Source organism: Anas platyrhynchos, chromosome 27 (genome assembly GCF_047663525.1).
Source record: "Anas platyrhynchos isolate ZD024472 breed Pekin duck chromosome 27, IASCAAS_PekinDuck_T2T, whole genome shotgun sequence".
NCBI lineage: Eukaryota > Metazoa > Chordata > Aves > Anseriformes > Anatidae > Anas > Anas platyrhynchos.
The window spans coordinates 3,011,060-3,028,341 of NC_092613.1; the positions used below are offsets into that span (position 1 = coordinate 3,011,060).

Sequence of the window (17,282 nt, forward strand, 5' to 3'; positions counted from 1 at the left end):
TGTGGTTCCATTCACCTTTCAGGCCTCGGGTGCGGGGATTCAGCAATTTGTAATCCTTTTCACCTCCTGAGCTGCGTTGCAGGACCGGTCCTTGTATTCCGTCCAACCGTGGCTCGCAGGTACAATTCCAGCGCAGGTTCAACTCCAGCGAAGTCCCTGTTCCTGTATTGCAGGTCCCTGTTCCTGTATTGCAGGTCCCTGTTCGGGCGCCATTTGTTGCGAAACCATTTGTTGTCGACGGAAGGAAGACACAAACGCTCAATATGAGTGATCAGTGAACTTCGATTTATTGGATAGCTCAGTCGTCTTTTATCTAATTCAATATAATTAGCTCATACATATTGCAAAAGCTAAGCTCATGATTGGTTAGTGCATTTCTCTATTCTATCAGCTAGTTTCCCACCAAAATAACACAGTTAGTACTTTCCCAGCATACCAACAGATATCACGTTCTTGTACCTGAAACCTCCCTGAAACCTCCCTAAAACCTCCCAGAACTTACATTCCTTCCCAGGCTGCATTTACGTATTTTCTCAGGCTCATTTGAGCTGTGTTCGATACTTTGTTACCTCGCGGCCTCCCAGCTGCTCAACATCCACATGACCTACTTCACTTACCCATTCCTCCACAACGTCTTCTCAACGAGAGCCCACCCCTCCCCTCTTCTTCCTGTTTCCACCTTTTATTGCTGAGTATGACATCACATGGTATGGAATATCCCTTTGATTGGTTTAGGTCAGCTGCCCTAGTGATGTTTCTCTCCTCACTTTTTGCCCATCCCCTAGGAGGGTTAGAGAAAGGCCCAATACTGTGCCACCACAGCTCAGCAATAGACACAACACTGCTGTGATAAATCTGTTGTTCCAGCTACAAGTACAGAGTACAGCAGTGTATGGGCTGCTGCCGGGAAAGTTAACATTCCAGCCAGACCCAGTACACCAACAAGAAGAACAGTTTAATTTTTTAATTTTTAAATATACCATAGGACTACGCGGTTCAACTGTCAATCATCTCGGAGAGTTCAAGGAGGAGGTCATCCTCGTCCTTCCCTGGGTCTAAGTCAATTTCGGCTTCCAGTCTGCCTCCTGAGATTTCCCATAGTAGCTTCTCAAAATCTTCATCCGCAGATAAGGGCGCGTTCCCCGTGGAACTCAGCTGGCGTGTGCGTGCCTCTTCTAGCTGGGAAGAAGCTGAGGTCGAGGTCTCGAGATCGATCTCCATCTGCTCCTCAAATCTTGCCGGGCTTCCAAGACGCACTTCAGGTCTTGGGAGAGCAAGAACAATCAGGATATGCCATTTCTTAACGGGAAATCCGTTTTCTGCAAACCGGCTCTTCAAACTGTAGGCAAGCCCTCCTACGCTTCAATCTTACACAGGGATTGTTATCAATCCACCCAGGGCTACATTTAGAGCCCGATGTGTTACCAGCTACATTTTTCAGTCTGGGGGTTTATCCGTGAAGGCAGGGCACCTGGAGTTGAGGTGGCATTCTTGAGGACCAAAAGGCAGAGGACACTACTCCTCATCTATCACCTCACGAGGAAGTAGAACTTCACCTCCTCCTCGTTCAGGTATTCAGACAACCCAAGAAGTCACTGGAAAGCTGTGCTGACTTGCAGCATTTAAAGAAAGCCGAATTAAGCAATCCTGCTAGATTTCCTGCTAGAAAGTGGTTTCAGGTGACTTATTCCTTTGATGGATTTTGGCTTTAATTATCTCAGAACCCTCATTTTTTCCCACATGTGACAGAACGTACGTTTCCCTGGGGATATACACTGATTAAGAGAAAGAACAAGTTGGGGTTGTCACCTGTTTGGGGGATTTTCTTCAAGTCTGATGGCTGGGATGTGCTCCGGCACGTCTGAAACACCCTAGAAAGCAGCAAAACAGTATTTATGACACATGGGTAAAAGATTCCTCAATAGCTTTTTCCTCCACACTGCTTCTCCTCTGGCATTGCGGAGCCGTGGCCAAAATACAAAACCAAGGTGCTCCTGAAGAAAGTTCACATTCACCTGGACGTTACTCATGCTCTTGTGTCTTTTAAGAACATGGCATTAATGGACAAAATCCCCCACACCAGAGAAATCACAGCATCAGAGTACCGGTTCAAGAGTGCCATTCATCTCCTAAATACAGAAGGGTTCTACAAGCATCCTGGAGACAGCTCCCGGATTTAAAAGGAAACAGAAGGCCTGCAGAACGTTTGAGTTTTCCACCTTTTCTCCTAGAGGAGGGTAGAAATTTAACAAGGGATCCATCTCTGCATTAGCCCCTGGCCTTACCATGGCTGCTTTTTTGGCTGGAGGTCCCATCATGTCAGCAGCAAAGGCAGTCCGTAGTTCCACAGCTGCTACGGCAGAGGGATAACTCCCAGGTGCCTTACGTTTCAGTGCCTTCTTCTTGGGGAAAGTGACTTTCCCACCCGAAGGCTTCGCAGATGTCATCAAGTTGGCTAGAGTAAAAGGAAGAGAGAACTGATACAGTCTTGCTCCGCCTCAGGAAAAATCCAGGTTCTCTTCATCATTTCCACAGTCCTTCTACACAGTTAAATGCATTTGGCCAGCAGAATTACACCGCCATTGCCTGGATTCTCAGGAATGTTTTCCACATAGTAAACTCTGTCTACCAACAATCCATACAAAGGAACAAAGAAACCCAATAGCTACAGTAAATAATAATCCAGGACAAGGGAAACCTCAGACACATAGCAATCCTAAGTGCCAGCTAGGTTCACAAATCTAGACAGCTTTTATAGTTAAAGTCCTGCTCCCTCTAGGAAAGGAAAAAGCAGCAGTTAGAGTAGGACAAGAGTGTATGCAACTGTTGTACCAGCTTCCTCTCCCTTGCAGTGATGTCCCACAGTTAAGTTGTTCTACACCGTCCAAATTTGTCGTGTCATTTTCTAGTCTCCCGTTCCTTACCTAACATCTGGCTGGCAGGAAAAGAAACAAACTAAGAAAAAGAAAGTACACACTTCGCTTCGTAGCATTGCGTGGCAAAATGCACCCAGCCAGAGTTACAGCATGAGAATCGTCATCTTCTGTCTGTATTTCAGAAGACAACCTAAGGAACTCTTAACCTTCAACACTTACTTTTAGCTTCCTGGCCCTGAAATTGAGCTGCCACTTTCCCTGCTGGTTCAGTATTAAAGAAGCCAGCAGTAGATTTGACAGCAGCTTCCTCCTTCCGAAGCTTCTCTTGTTGTTCTCGCTGTTGCCACTTCTCCCACCGGCTCTCTTCAAAGCTCTTCTCTGGACATTTACGAGTTCCACTCTGCTGCGTGGGCTAGAAGGAAAGAAAAGTAGTGCATGAATAGGACAAAAAAAAATAAAAAAATCCGTGCGTGGAGATTTCGTTAAGAAAATCTGATCAGCAATCCCTCCAAAATGGTCTTGATGTGGAACAGCATATTAATATCCTTCAGGTTACTGTTGTTGTTTTTGTGGTTTTTTTTTTTCCATAAAATTCTGCATGTAACAAGAGCCATGCTTTACTATGGACACAGTCTCGCATATCTGCAATATCCACTGTGGCAAGCTTCTTTAAACAGCTAGGGTGTTCTGCTGTACATCTATTTATCACATTCTTTTTAAGCAGCAGAAAGTCATACAAGTTCCCCTATACAGTATCCACTGACAGACTGATTTCCTTCAACACAGAACTCTGGCCTTCCGTATTAAATCCTTCACGTCTGACAGCTCAAGGCAGTAAGAACAAAAAGAATTCCCTCCACGTTAACCGTGTAGATTTCAGCTGGTGCTAACAGGGTTTCTTTGTTGCTGTGGTATAAACAGACTGATTCCAAGTTTGGGGATTACAGAGTTGTCTGGAAATGCTGCTGGCGATAGGATTTAGACTGCACTGCAGCTCCTACCAGGTGCTGAAGGGTAAGAACACACTCAAGAGGGTGGCACACGGTGAGTAACAAAACTTGGCAGAATTATCAGAAATTGTACGAATGGATGTGTGTCTTCACAGAGGACTCACCCGTACATCAGCTACAGAGGAAAGGGTAGGAAAAGGCCGGTTCAATTTCACTGCCTTCTTTTCTTCTTTTTCAGGTGCTTTAAAAAAAGACAAAAAAAAGTTTTGTCAACGGCAGAAATAAAGAAAGCTGGGTACTTGTTTCCTTTGAGCATCTGTGCATCCTCGTGTCCCATGAGAGAGAGAGAGAAAGGCTACAATGTGCAATCCATTCGCCCGGACAGAGCGAGCTGCTTCTTGGACTCACCCTGAATTTTGCTCTTGCTAGGGGATTCTCCTGCTTTTTTCTTCTCTTCTACCAAGCGATTATTCTTGTTTTCAGACAAGGCTTCAGGGAAAGTTTTGATGCGACCTGCACGAGCAGGTCTTGCCCCTGCGCTGGAATCTTCAGTTTTACCATGCCCTTCAGCCTCGCCTTTGGCTTGAGTTTCGCGTCTCTGAAGAGCTTTCTCACGACGGATTTCCTCCAGTGTTTTCACATGGATCTCTCCCATCGGCTTAGCAGCCTTCCCTGTCATCATCAAGAAATGAGGAGAAGCACCAACATTTCAAGAGAGTCCAGCAATATTTTAAGTCTCCAAAATTTGTCAGAGCACTAAGGAAAACTAATCTGGAGTGTTCCCAATAATGCATCTTAGAACAATATCCTTAGAACAACATTCTCCTCCTCCTCTGAGCCACTTGTATTTTGAAGACCAGCCCTACCCAGAGAGAACTGCTACACAGAAATGCTGCTTTACTTTAGTACTTTTTCAGGCTGCATTTTAAATTCCTGCTCCTGGCAGTGGTTCTATTCTAATGGTACGTAACGGTTCACAGAAGCAGCTAAAAACCTTGACAAGGCACAAGTAGAAAAGAAACACACACCTAGAGCCAGATTTCTGATAGTGGCTGTCAGAAGAGCTTCAGCACTCGAGCAAGAGGCATCAGTTCTTTGTTTTCGTTTACATTAGTTTTTAGGGATGGATGAAAGCAGTCCAAGTTCATGGAAAGGAAGGAGGAGAAAGCATATTTAATATCTAGCTGTTACCTCTCTCAGTGCTGGTCTGTTTAGGAGGTAATCCCAGCCTGTCCTTCAGAGACTTGGCAACTTGAACTGCAAAACAGAAACAGAACGAATTAGGGAGGCTGCAGAATGTCAACTTCAGGTTCACAGTTCAAAACAAGACAGGAAAGGTAACTTTGAATCCCAGTGATTACGACCTCAGCCAACATGCAAAAAGAAACATCACTGGAAAAGGACAAACAGAAAGACTAAATACAAAACCCAGGAATCCATTCCAGATGCCCGTTCAGTACCTGGATCTCTCTTGGGTGCTTTGTCAGCATTTCCCGGAGCCTCTACCTTCTTCCCCAGCCTTTCAGCAAGGCTGCGCTTCACTGGAACGGTGCTTACATCATCTTCAGAGAAAACAAGGAATATTGTAAGAACTTTTCTTTGCAGGAAGGTTTGAGAACAGTCAACAATAAGCTTCTATTTTTCAAGCATATTTTCATAGAATTGCCTTTCAGCTGCTAAATGATTTTTTTTATTTTTTTTTTCCATTTCTGCAGTCAACACAGATCTCCACTGCAATGTATTTTCCTTTCATACCTCAAAAATACTCTTTAATGCAGTCATGTATAGAAGGCAGCACCTACGTCAAAGCTCATAAAAAGTTCTTACCTGCGGAGGCTTTCCGTTTTCCTTGTCTATCAGCAGGATCTAGTCGAACCACAGGTTCCTCCCCTAAAACAAAAGGGAATTTTTTTTCTATTTCACAGAAACCAGTAGCCAACAGAAATATTATCCTGTTAGCCCATGTCCCAAAAAACCCAGTCAGACACTGTTTTGACAGCTAAACCACATAAACTCATATTTTAACTATAATTAACATAGAAAAAAAATCTTAAGAGTCTCAGTGCTTCCTCCAAATTCCAGCTGAGATAGTAGAGCGTGAATCTGAGTCTGCTTGACAGCTATACTTTGTGCAGAACAAAGCTGCATAAGCAAGCAGAATATTATTAGGTACAAATGCTGAGAAATAGTCCTTTCTAAGGTGAATGTCTACGAGTAAAAGTACTTTTTTCCCTTTAAAAGGCATTTGCACGGCTCTAAACAATTTATACACAAACTCCTGTCATACTGTGTCCACACCTGCCACTGTCAGCCTCTTTAATGCTTCAGAAATTGCTTCTTATATAGCACTGTCTTCTACAGCTCTTTCTTCTCGTTACTCTTCTGTTTTTCAGTTACCCCCCTATTGAACTCCTAAGTAGAATACACTAGGACAAAACATCTAGGACTCTAGATTCTCTCTGCAGCTGTAACTACTACACAACACGTTGCTCTTCAGACAGGAATAAGAAATTTCCTTCCTAGTTTCACACAGAACTTTACACAACAGACCAGCTAAAGCAGGAGTGGTTCTAAGCTTTCCTCCAACGTTTCAGGTTCTGTCCACTGACTGCCAGACAAAGCCACCAGTGACCTGGCCAGACTGCCTGCCCTATCGCTAGTCAGACCTCGGGTCATCTGTGATTTAGACATTCATGTACAGCACAGATTCCTTCAAGAACCAAAGATTTAACACAATCATTTACAGCACAAATTCCTTCCAAGAACCAACACATGCTCACCATCATCATCTTCATCATCATCTGCAGCATTGATTACAACTGGAGGGTGTGTAGGGCTTGGGACATTTTCAGAGTTTTCCACTTTCATCACCCCCTTAGCTGTGGAGATGGATTTGACTGGACAGAAAGTTTCTTTTGCTGCAGTGACATCTGAGCCACTTTCAAATCATCGTCCGCGGACTCAGGCGGACTTGGCAGTGTAGCTAGAGGAAGAGGAGGATCATCGGTAATATGGCAGTTTAAAACTTTGACCACAATGCAAAGAGATGGTAGGAAAGGCAGATAACCCGCACAGACAACGAATTCAGCATCTCCTTTTGCCCATCCCATCACTGTTTACACCGGGAACAATGACTTCCCTTCGAACAACAACACATCTCCCTACCACCCAGCAAAAGATGAAACAACAGGAAGCAAACTGCAAGGCAAACATCACACAAAGCAAAGAGAAGCCGAGCACGAAAGCAGAAAACAAACACCAGCAGTACACTCGGTTTAACTGACCACCTATGACTGCAGACCTTTTCCTGCACTCACAAATGAACAGTTACCCGATGCCCCCTACAGGATTGGCACCCACTAAGTAATACTCAACATTAAGTCTTCAGCGCTTAAAGAAAAAGGACCTAAACTCACTCTTGCTTGGTGGGAAGAATTGTCCATCGATGTAACGTCCCTTTGCATGATGAAAAGCACAGTTGGCTTTCTGACAGCCTCCCGGCTGGTTCTCCCAGTAGCAAGGAATCTCACTGCGCTTTTTCTGAAGACAGAAAGAAAGAAAAGCTCGTGATAACACGCACCTGAGGCTTGCAAAGAGATGCACAGCTCCAGATCATGACAGCTGTCACAACACAGTGCTGAAACATCATTCCAAAGGTCAGGTTCTCAGTTAAGTGGAGTATTTCTGGGCATATTCACAAAGTTTGCATAAGCTGCAACCACTATGCACATTTAGATTTGTCATCATTCAGTTTGAGAAGACAGGCACTCGCAGACATCAGTTGAGGGTGGGTTAAACTAATACACCTAGGATTATACTAGGACTATTCAGAGGGAAAAAGAACATCCGAAATTGCCTAGGTTAACCCTGTCTAGAACTACTTCTTGGAGACTTAGTTCTTCTGCACCTTTAACTTTCCCCACTTCCTACCCCAGGCAGCTAGAACAGCGTTAGCTGAAGGACTGTGGCTCAGAAGAGACCTGAGAGTTCCTTATCAAGCCTGCTCCCATGAGGATAGAACAGCCTGTTTATTACCCCCCTGCTCCAGCAGGTTTTAGCAGTCTATTTAACAGCTATTCTGCATCTGTTGAGAAAACTGTCAGCATCTAATAATAAAAAAATAGATATATCTTGCTAAGACATACCTAAGGCATTGATTTTATTTCCCTCTGCTTCCTCCCACCCCCTCTCTTGGTAACAGAAACCAGTAGGATTTGGAAGCAAACGAATCTATCCTGCAAAAGCACAATCAGTACACCTAGAGCACTGAAAAAGGCTTTTGTTGATTTATTTTGAGAACACATCCTTAGGCACTCACGTCAATTTCCATGTGTCTGAATCGGCAGACATTCCTGAAACAACGACCCTCCTGCCACAGCTTGCAGACCGTCTCATTGCCCAGAGCAGCTTCGCAGTGGCGGTAGGCACATTTGTCTCCCTGGAACCAAAAGGAAACCAACAAGGAAAAGAGAGTACAGCCTCAAAAATGGCCATGCTGCTGCCTAATGTTGCTACAACTGAATTCAGAATCTCTCTGGTTCTCAAGTTAACCACAGACCAGTGTGCTTCCTCCTCCTAATCTACTCCTTCCTGAAAAAAATGGGGAAACAAAGCAAAGCAAAGGAAAGCCAGCCATACCTTGGTACAGGTAGAATAGAAATAGAAGTAGCAATCGTCTCCTTGTTTAGACATGCCGACGAGTTCTGCTAACAAGCTCGGCTTCTCTCCACAGGGACTTCCTCTGCTCTTGGAGAGAGCTGTCTTCACCCTTGCTTGGGCTGAAAGTCTTCTACTGGCTTGTGAGCAGGGAAATCTTCTTTTTAAAAGAAACCCTAAAGAAAGTAACAAGCGAAAAATAATGAGGAACGAACAGTTTTCCAGCTTTCTTCAGTTGATCAAATCAAGTTATCAGTCTCTCAAAGAGAGCAAAGCCTTTTTCCCAAATTCTGGAAATACACACCAACAGGTGTCATAAGCTTTGCCTTTGCTGAAGAAAGATAAATGACAAAAAGCAAATCTGTCTAGTTTGTTTTACAGGCTTGTCTTTCTCAGTATGGAACAAACGGACCTCCCTGCTCTAACTTTGCAGTTGGCTATTCTGCCTTTGTCCTGGAGAGAAGAGCAAGAAAGGAACAAATCTATTTTTGCACTCCAAAAACGCATTAGAGGAGGATTATCACACCTACCTAAGGGTACTTTCTTGTTTCTTTATAAAGCACCAAGTATTTCTCTTAGACAGTCTCTGTTGCTGGCTTGTTTTGTGCCTTCCATTTATAGTAAAGATATTCAAGATGCTTACCGCTTGTTTTGTTTGTTTGTTTGTTTTTGTTTTTTTAAAGAACAGTGGAAGTGGAGAGTCGGATGACAAGCAAGAACAAACACCAGAAACTCCTTGTTCTGCCCCTGCTTTTTAATCAGCCAGCATCACCCCGGCTGCAAAACAGCCTCTGCTGATTTACCTGCTTGTTAAAGCACCCCACAGGCTGCAAGTGCGGTGTGCTAGGTGTCAAGTTCTAGTTAACGGTGCACAGGGAACCATTCATCTTCCCACAGTCGAAGCACAGAACAGCCTCTTGCTAACAGAACTCCTCCCTGCTGCTGCAAGAAACCTCATGGCCTGCAGGAAAACCTCAAGCTAAGAGTTCCAAAGCAAAAGCAGAAAACGCATGATTTGTACTCTTTATATTGGAGTGAATTCTAGCTGCTAAACGCTGCCTACATCTGAGGGCACGTTCTGAGGCTGGGGGGAAGGACACTCAACACCCACTGACAGCAGGAGTGCAAAGATGCCAGCCAAGAAGGCAAAGGTTAGAGCTGAACGCTGCCTCAGCTTCCTCCAGCAGCCAGCTGGGGGTCACCTTTCAGCACGCTCTCTGAGACTCTGAGCCCCGAGTTACCGCAGCCGCCAGCTACAGCTGCTCCTTGCTGGCCCAAACTATTGGAAGAGTCTTCAAACTTCAGGGACCTGTTTTATGACAACCTCAAGATCAAATTAATCTGTTCCTGAAGGCGCCGACTGTCCTGGTGTTTCTGCAGCTGTCAAAGAACAATCCTGAACCGAGGCACGCGTCTGATCAGACAGTGCTTCGGCACGGATTTCTCTTTAGCTTGACACATCAAGGTGAAGAGGAATCGATTCTTGCAAGCACCCTCTCAAGCAGGGATCTAATAAGGTGACCAGAACGACAGATCTGTTGTGCAGATCTGAGCACGTCACTCTGCAGGGAATCACTTTCAAGCCTAAGATGTTTCACCCATCTCCCTGCCCCAGAGCGACACAAGTAAAGCTCTTAAGCAATTGCTAACCTGTTCTCAGTGCTCACGAGTCCCAAATCACTACTTTTACAATATACAAACCATGGCAGCTGGCACCTAGTTGGCACACGGTGACACTGCACACGTTGGCAGTGTCGTCAGGAGCTGGAAAGTCAGGGGTGAGGGGGTTAAGGGAAACCCACCCATCAGTTTAGCAACTTGGCTCCCGTAGGATACTTCCTACGGCGGGAGTTTTAGCAAAGCCACTCAGAGGGACCTGCTGGCTAATTCAAACGGGACTTCTGCTGGAGCAGGCAGAAGGCAGCAGGGTATCAGGAGATATCCAGTGGGCATCACTGTCAGTCTGTGGCAGTTTGGGGTCCAGCTATCAGTGGTTATGTGTGGTTTTCTCTGCTTCACTTTCTCCAAAGCTGTGAAAAAATATTTCTGTTACAGCACTCTACAGTCCCACGTTACGGATGGAACCAGCTGCATCAACTTCCAGTACGACGGTGTTGGAAAAAGGTGCCTTTGGTGGTCAGGAGCACAACAGCTCTGCTGATGTGTTATTTAAGTGTGTTCTTACATCTGAGTTTCCTCATAGCAGCATGTAGCTGAGGGGGTCCAAGTTTCCCAGGTAAGGTTTATGTTTTTTCTCCTACCAAGCACCAGCTCAGTATACAAAGCTCTGTTAATAACACCCAAGCATGCAGATGTTAAACTGAAACTGCTTTTCAACCTATTTGTTGTTCCGAAAATAGCTTAAGACACCATCTTCACAGGGTCAAAATTCACATGGAAGTACAGAAAAACCCAGAAGCGCTTCCTGAGCTTCAGTTTACCAACAGCACCGTCGGATTTAGGTCCTGGCCTGGCAGCCAGGATGCAGGGTCTGTAAGCATTGCTGCCATGTGCAAGTGCCAAGGCAGGATTCTGGCCTGCCCTGACTAAAATACCTGTTTTTTTAATACAAACAGCGTGCCAGGTACGCTGTAATGCCAATGTGCCAGGTCAATAGAGGATGTCAAACAACAGAGGCCTTTATCCTCATTTCTGGCATGAAAACACTTTTAACAGCATTCTTTTCACCAAGAAACCCCTCTCTGTCTTCTCCAATGCTCCAGGATCTGCTGCAGCAGCCGCGCTGCTACAACCCACGTCTTTGCCAAATCTTTTCAAGAATTGTGCTTTACCTCGGCAACGTTGAGGTCACTCCTCTTCCTCCTCCAGCTGAGGAAGCAGCTCGCTGGCTCTGCCACACCGCAGGTGCGGAAGCGAAAGCTGGCAACACAGGAGTCAAACTCTCAGTGCTCACGAAGCCACCAGGGCAGAGGGCTGACACAGAGGCACCCCGCATCCGCTCTCCCTCCCCGCTGCGAGGCTCGCAGCAGCCCCGACCCGAAGCGCACACAATGCTTCGCATGGTGATGTCACCGCTGATTCTGAGTCCCCAGGTGAGGATCTGCCTCACCACTCTCAACGTTGGTCTTGGGTTTTGTTGGTTTTTTTCTTTTAAACATTCACAGCTTATGGGAAACCATCAGGTAAACCACACATGGCTAGGGAAGAAGTCCCACACGAGGGAAGTCCGTGCTTTTCTTCCAGGCAGTGGCACGTGCTTTAACACGCCGCGTTCGACAAAGCAGCTCTCCCCGTTTTGCTCAGTGGCAACAGGCACGACTGCAACGCACACAGGTGGAGGCAGCACCTGCAGGTCCCAAACCCTTAACCGGTTTGTAGAGAGCACCAATTTTTGAAGTAGTGGTTTTCCCTTAATCCATAACCCCTTCTTGCCTTTATTTATATCGGGTGGCTCTCCTCTATTTTCCTCCTCAGTGTCTGAGCAGACACTGGGAAGCCTTTTGGGAGGAAGGGCACTGCTGAAGCTCCTACATCTACTCTCCGAGAAAAGAGAGTATGTTAAAGAATACGGATTTCCTTTCTTTTTCCTTTTGTAAATACAATTTCTGAAATCAACGCTGCGGCCTGGCAGCAAATACCTACGGGACTAAAGAGGATTCCTCATCCTCACTGTAATGTTGTAGTTAGCCTCGCAACGAACCCATCTCCCCAGGAAGCGGCCATTTGAGATGGGAAGGGGCAGAGCAAGAGGAAGCTCTCCTTAGCCGAGCTCTTCCCCCAACACCACCTCGCCACCCAGCACCAAATTCAATTCACCTGCTCCGCCCGAGCAGTCGAACGGGCGTCCGACGCTGGCACACGCCACAGCGGTGGTTCTGACGTGGCTTAAATCACCTATCCGCAGAATATCTCGGCTCCGTACGCTCCAATAACGCAGTAGTTGAGAAATAACGCCCAGAGCTCACACTCTGAGTGCAGCCCAACAGCACCGAAGCACCGGGAGGCTAAACATTCCCAACCTGGCAACAAGGCTGACCCAAGCAACAGCACGGAACCCTTCTGCACCTTCAGCGTGGACATCAGCCTAAGGAAACACAGATTTTTTTTTTCTCCTGGGGCTGCACCGCTCAGGGCCAGCAGAGCAGTGCTTCCCCTTCCCTTCTGTGTCTGTGCCAAGATCGTGCCTCGTCTCTCGAGTCCTGCCCGTGATGGTGCCTGGCCTCAGCCCCTTGAGGCGGCCATTCCTCCAGCACCGCAGCTCTCTTGGCAAGCTGCGAGTCATTTGATGTCTTGTCACGGCTTTCCAGAGCCAGGCACACAGGTTCCGGAGAAGGCTGGGGCAGGACAAGCCTGCTTTAAGCCCCAAACCTGCCTCCTTTACTGTCTCCTCTCAGGCCAGGCCTACCCTCCGGGCCCAGCAGCACTCATCCTGCCTGCCCCAGGACCCGCAGGTTGCGCCCTGTGGTAGCAGCAAAGAGCCCCCCAAATGTCTGTCCTGGGGTACACAGGGGTGAGGCAGCCCCGTCACTGCACAGACACCCACGGGACACGTCACCAGAGCCGCTACCGGCTTGGCAATTAAGGACGTGGGTTTCTCTTAATCCATAACCCCTTCTTGCCTTTATTTATATCGGGTGGCTCTCCTCTATTTTCCTCCTCAGTGTCTGAGCAGACACTGGGAATCCTTTTGGGAGGAAGGGCACTGCTGAAGCTCCTACATCTACTCTCCGAGACAAGAGAGTATGTTAAAGAATACGGATTTCCTTTCTTTTTCCTTTTTTAAATACAATTTCTGAAATCAACGCTGCGGCCTGGCAGCAAATACCTACGGGACTAGAGAGGATTCCTCATCCTCACTGTAACGTTGTAGTTAGCCTCCCAACGAACCCATCTCCCCAGGAAGCGGCCATTTGAGATTGGAAGGGGCAGAGCAAGAGGAAGCTCTCCTTAGCCTAGCTCTTCCCCCAACACCACCTCGCCACCCAGCACCAAATTCAATTCACCTGCTCCGCCCGAGCAGTCGAACGGGCGTCCGACGCTGGCACACGCCACAGCGGTGGTTCTGACGTGGCTTAAATCACCTATCCGCAGAATATCTCGGCTCCGTACGCTCCAATAACGCAGTAGTTGAGAAATAACGCCCAGAGCTCACACTCTGAGTGCAGCCCAACAGCACCGAAGCACCGGGAGGCTAAACATTCCCAACCTGGCAACAAGGCTGACCCAAGCAACAGCACGGAACCCTTCTGCACCTTCAGCGTGGACATCAGCCTAAGGAAACACAGATTTTTTTTTCTCCTGGGGCTGCACCGCTCAGGGCCAGCAGAGCAGTGCTTCCCCTTCCCTTCTGTGTCTGTGCCAAGATCGTGCCTCGTCTCTCGAGTCCTGCCCGTGATGGTGCCTGGCCTCAGCCCCTTGAGGCGGCCATTCCTCCAGCACCGCAGCTCTCTTGGCAAGCTGCGAGTCATTTGATGTCTTGTCACGGCTTTCCAGAGCCAGGCACACAGGTTCCGGAGAAGGCTGGGGCAGGACAAGCCTGCTTTAAGCCCCAAACCTGCCTCCTTTACTGTCTCCTCTCAGGCCAGGCCTACCCTCCGGGCCCAGCAGCACTCATCCTGCCTGCCCCAGGACCCGCAGGTTGCGCCCTGTGGTAGCAGCAAAGAGCCCCCCAAATGTCTGTCCTGGGGTACACAGGGGTGAGGCAGCCCCGTCACTGCACAGACACCCACGGGACACGTCACCAGAGCCGCTACCGGCTTGGCAATTAAGGATGTGGGTTTCTCTTAATCCATAACCCCTTCTTGCCTTTATTTATATCGGGTGGCTCTCCTCTATTTTCCTCCTCAGTGTCTGAGCAGACACTGGGAAGCCTTTCGGGAGGAAGGGCACTGCTGAAGCTCCTCCATCTACTCTCCGAGAAAAGAGAGTATGTTAAACAATACGGATTTCCTTTCTTTTTCCTTTTTTAAATACAATTTCTGAAATCAACGCTGCGGCCTGGCAGCAAATACCTACGGGACTAAAGAGGATTCCTCATCCTCACTGTAACGTTGTAGTTAGCCTCGCAACGAACCCATCTCCCCAGGAAGCGGCCATTTGAGATGGGAAGGGGCAGAGCAAGAGGAAGCTCTCCTTAGCCTAGCTCTTCCCCCAACACCACCTCGCCACCCAGCACCAAATTCAATTCACCTGCTCCGCCCGAGCAGTCGAACGGGCGTCCGACGCTGGCACACGCCACAGCGGTGGTTCTGACGTGGCTTAAATCACCTATCCGCAGAATATCTCGGCTCTGTACGCTCCAATAACGCAGTAGTTGAGAAATAACGCCCAGAGCTCACACTCTGAGTGCAGCCCAACAGCACCGAAGCACCGGGAGGCTAAACATTCCCAACCTGGCAACAAGGCTGACCCAAGCAACAGCACGGAACCCTTCTGCACCTTCAGCGTGGACATCAGCGGAAGGAAACCCAGACCTCCTCAATCCAAATTTTAAGCGAGAAACGCAAAAGGTCACCCAAACGGGTTGTTTTCAGCAAGCTAAAGGAGAAATTTAGGCGACAACCGGGTGCATCCAGAGTTAGTCAGATCCTGAAGGCAGTTCCTTGGGGGAACGGAGGAGCAACGCGCCAGATGAGGGCTGCCTTACAGCACCCCCCTTAGAGGCACTGCTACGGAAGGAAGGCAGAAGGTTGGAACTCGAAATAACTCGCAAGGCGCCCGTTAAGGGGGAAATCTTTCATTTTTTTCTCAGCAGAACCTCCCCTCTCCCCCCCCCCCCATGAAGACAGCCCGGGGACTCTTTGCTTCCTTAGGGAGAGGGCAGGGTGGTGGGACAGATGGCCAGAGGGTTGGATGGATGGACAGACAGCCGGACAGAGGGCCCAGCAAGGCCTGAGGAAGGGCTCAGGAGTGGGAGGGAAGGGCAGGGCGAGGGGAAGGGCGGCCCCGGGCCTGACAGGGGACCTTGGGCCTAACCCCGGGCAGCAGCTCCTGCCTCACAGGGCCCAGAAGGGGCTGATACGGGGGGAGAGGGGGGGGAACACCCCAGCCCCCAGCCCTGCCTCCAGGCCCTGCGGCCTGCACCCCCCCCCTTCCCCTCCCCTCAGGGCACCCTGACCCGACCCGCAGGGCCCGGACACGACCCGCAGGGCCCGGACACGAGGCCTGCTCCCCCTCAGGGCAGCGGAGGGGAGCCGGGCCGGGCAGGAGGCCTTTCCCCCGCCCCCCGCTGCTCTATGAAGGGCTCTAGTTACCGGCAAGCAGGGATTTTTACCGATCCTGGCCGGACAACGAAGACTACTTATTAGAGAAGTACAATTCTTTTTTTCCTTGTGATAACTTTTCTTGACCAAAAAACAGGATTGTGAATGAGGGAAAACGAAAGATGTAACGTGGGGACGTGCGGATACTCACCATGATGCAGCCTTCTATCCGCATGTTCACCTGCTCATAGAGCCACACCTGGATCCTCGACCTCTGCAGAACCAAGGAGGAGAGTAAGTCGGGCCACAAACACTGAGCAGTTTTGTTCTCTCATGTGTTCAGAAATACCTGCTAGCCACAGCCACGACAGCTCCCAAACGCTCCAAGGAGCAACTTTCAGGGGCAGTTTCAATGAGCAATCCGACGTTTGAGCGTTATACCATCGGGTGAATGCTACACGTTTGGTGAAGAACACGTTTCCAGTCACAAGGGAACACCCCTGCACGCCCGGCTACACGAGGGGGAAACGCCGGGCTCCTCGTGCCCACCAGCATGCCGCACAGCTCTCCATCCCCCACAAACCCGTCCCGGGACACGGCCAGGAGCCGAACTCACCGAGGGGAATCCCCAGACCCTCCCCACTCCCCCCACACCCCCCAAATCCCCATCCCCGCCCCCTCCCCGCGGTACTCACGTTCTGCAGGTAGCGGAAGATGAGGTTCTGGGGCGCTGCGTTAAGGGCTCAGCACGGGGACGACAGTTCCGGGCTCGGGACAAGGCCCCAAACCCCACAACGAGGCCTCAGGGCCCCGGGACAAGGCCTCAAGGCCCGGGACGAGCCCCCAGGGCCCCAGATCCGAGCCCCCTGAGGTCCGAGCCGCCCCCCACCCACCTCCCCGCCACCCCCCAGCCGCAGGAAGGATACGATGGGCTGCACCATCCCCTTCTGTACCTTCTGGCCCTGCCCGCGGTACCCCATGGCTGCCGCCGCCTCGCCGCACCCGCTCCGCCGCCACCGCCGGAAGCCGCTGAGGGCGGGCGGGAGCGCGCGCAAGGGGCGCTGGGATGCTGGAGGACCGCTGGGGGGGGCCGCGTCTCTATGGTCGCAGGTTTATTGGAGGGGGGGGCATTAAATAGATAACAAATATAAAAAAAAAAAAAGGATAAAATATGTAAATTGTGTACAGGAGCAATGGCGCACGCGAAAGCCCGGCTTAATGAGAAATCAATGAATGTGAAGCGGCTCTGATTTCCGGGGCATGAAGACTCTGCGCCGTACTGGTGCTGTGGAAGGAGGATACCGAGATCCCGCGCTGGCTGCCTGAGGGGGGCTGTCCGCACAGCAGAGCCGGCTGAGTGCTCGTGTGTCTGCACCCCCTGCTTACGTTCACAGCCTGCCCCATTAGCATAAGCTGTGAACAGCAGTGACTGAAGTTGGGCAGTGCCATACAGCATCTGGGGAGGTGAGAGACGGAGCTGCCAAATGTGTGTCAGGGCACAGAGCTGCTGCAGGCAGCAGCGTGCTGGGCTTTTCTGAAAACAAAAACCATCCCACCGGGGATGGGTAGCACTACCTGGTGCAGCAAAATTGCTTCTGTATTCCTAGCACGATGCTCTTTCTTAAATATTGTACCTA

General features: G+C 49.2%; 1 pseudogene; it reads right to left on the reverse strand.

Moving 5' to 3' along the window:
* Positions 1 to 264: 264 nt before the first annotated feature.
* On the reverse strand, positions 265 to 16,666 carry LOC113840557 (zinc finger CCCH domain-containing protein 11A-like; annotated as a pseudogene).
* Between the last annotated feature and the right edge of the window lie 616 nt (positions 16,667 to 17,282).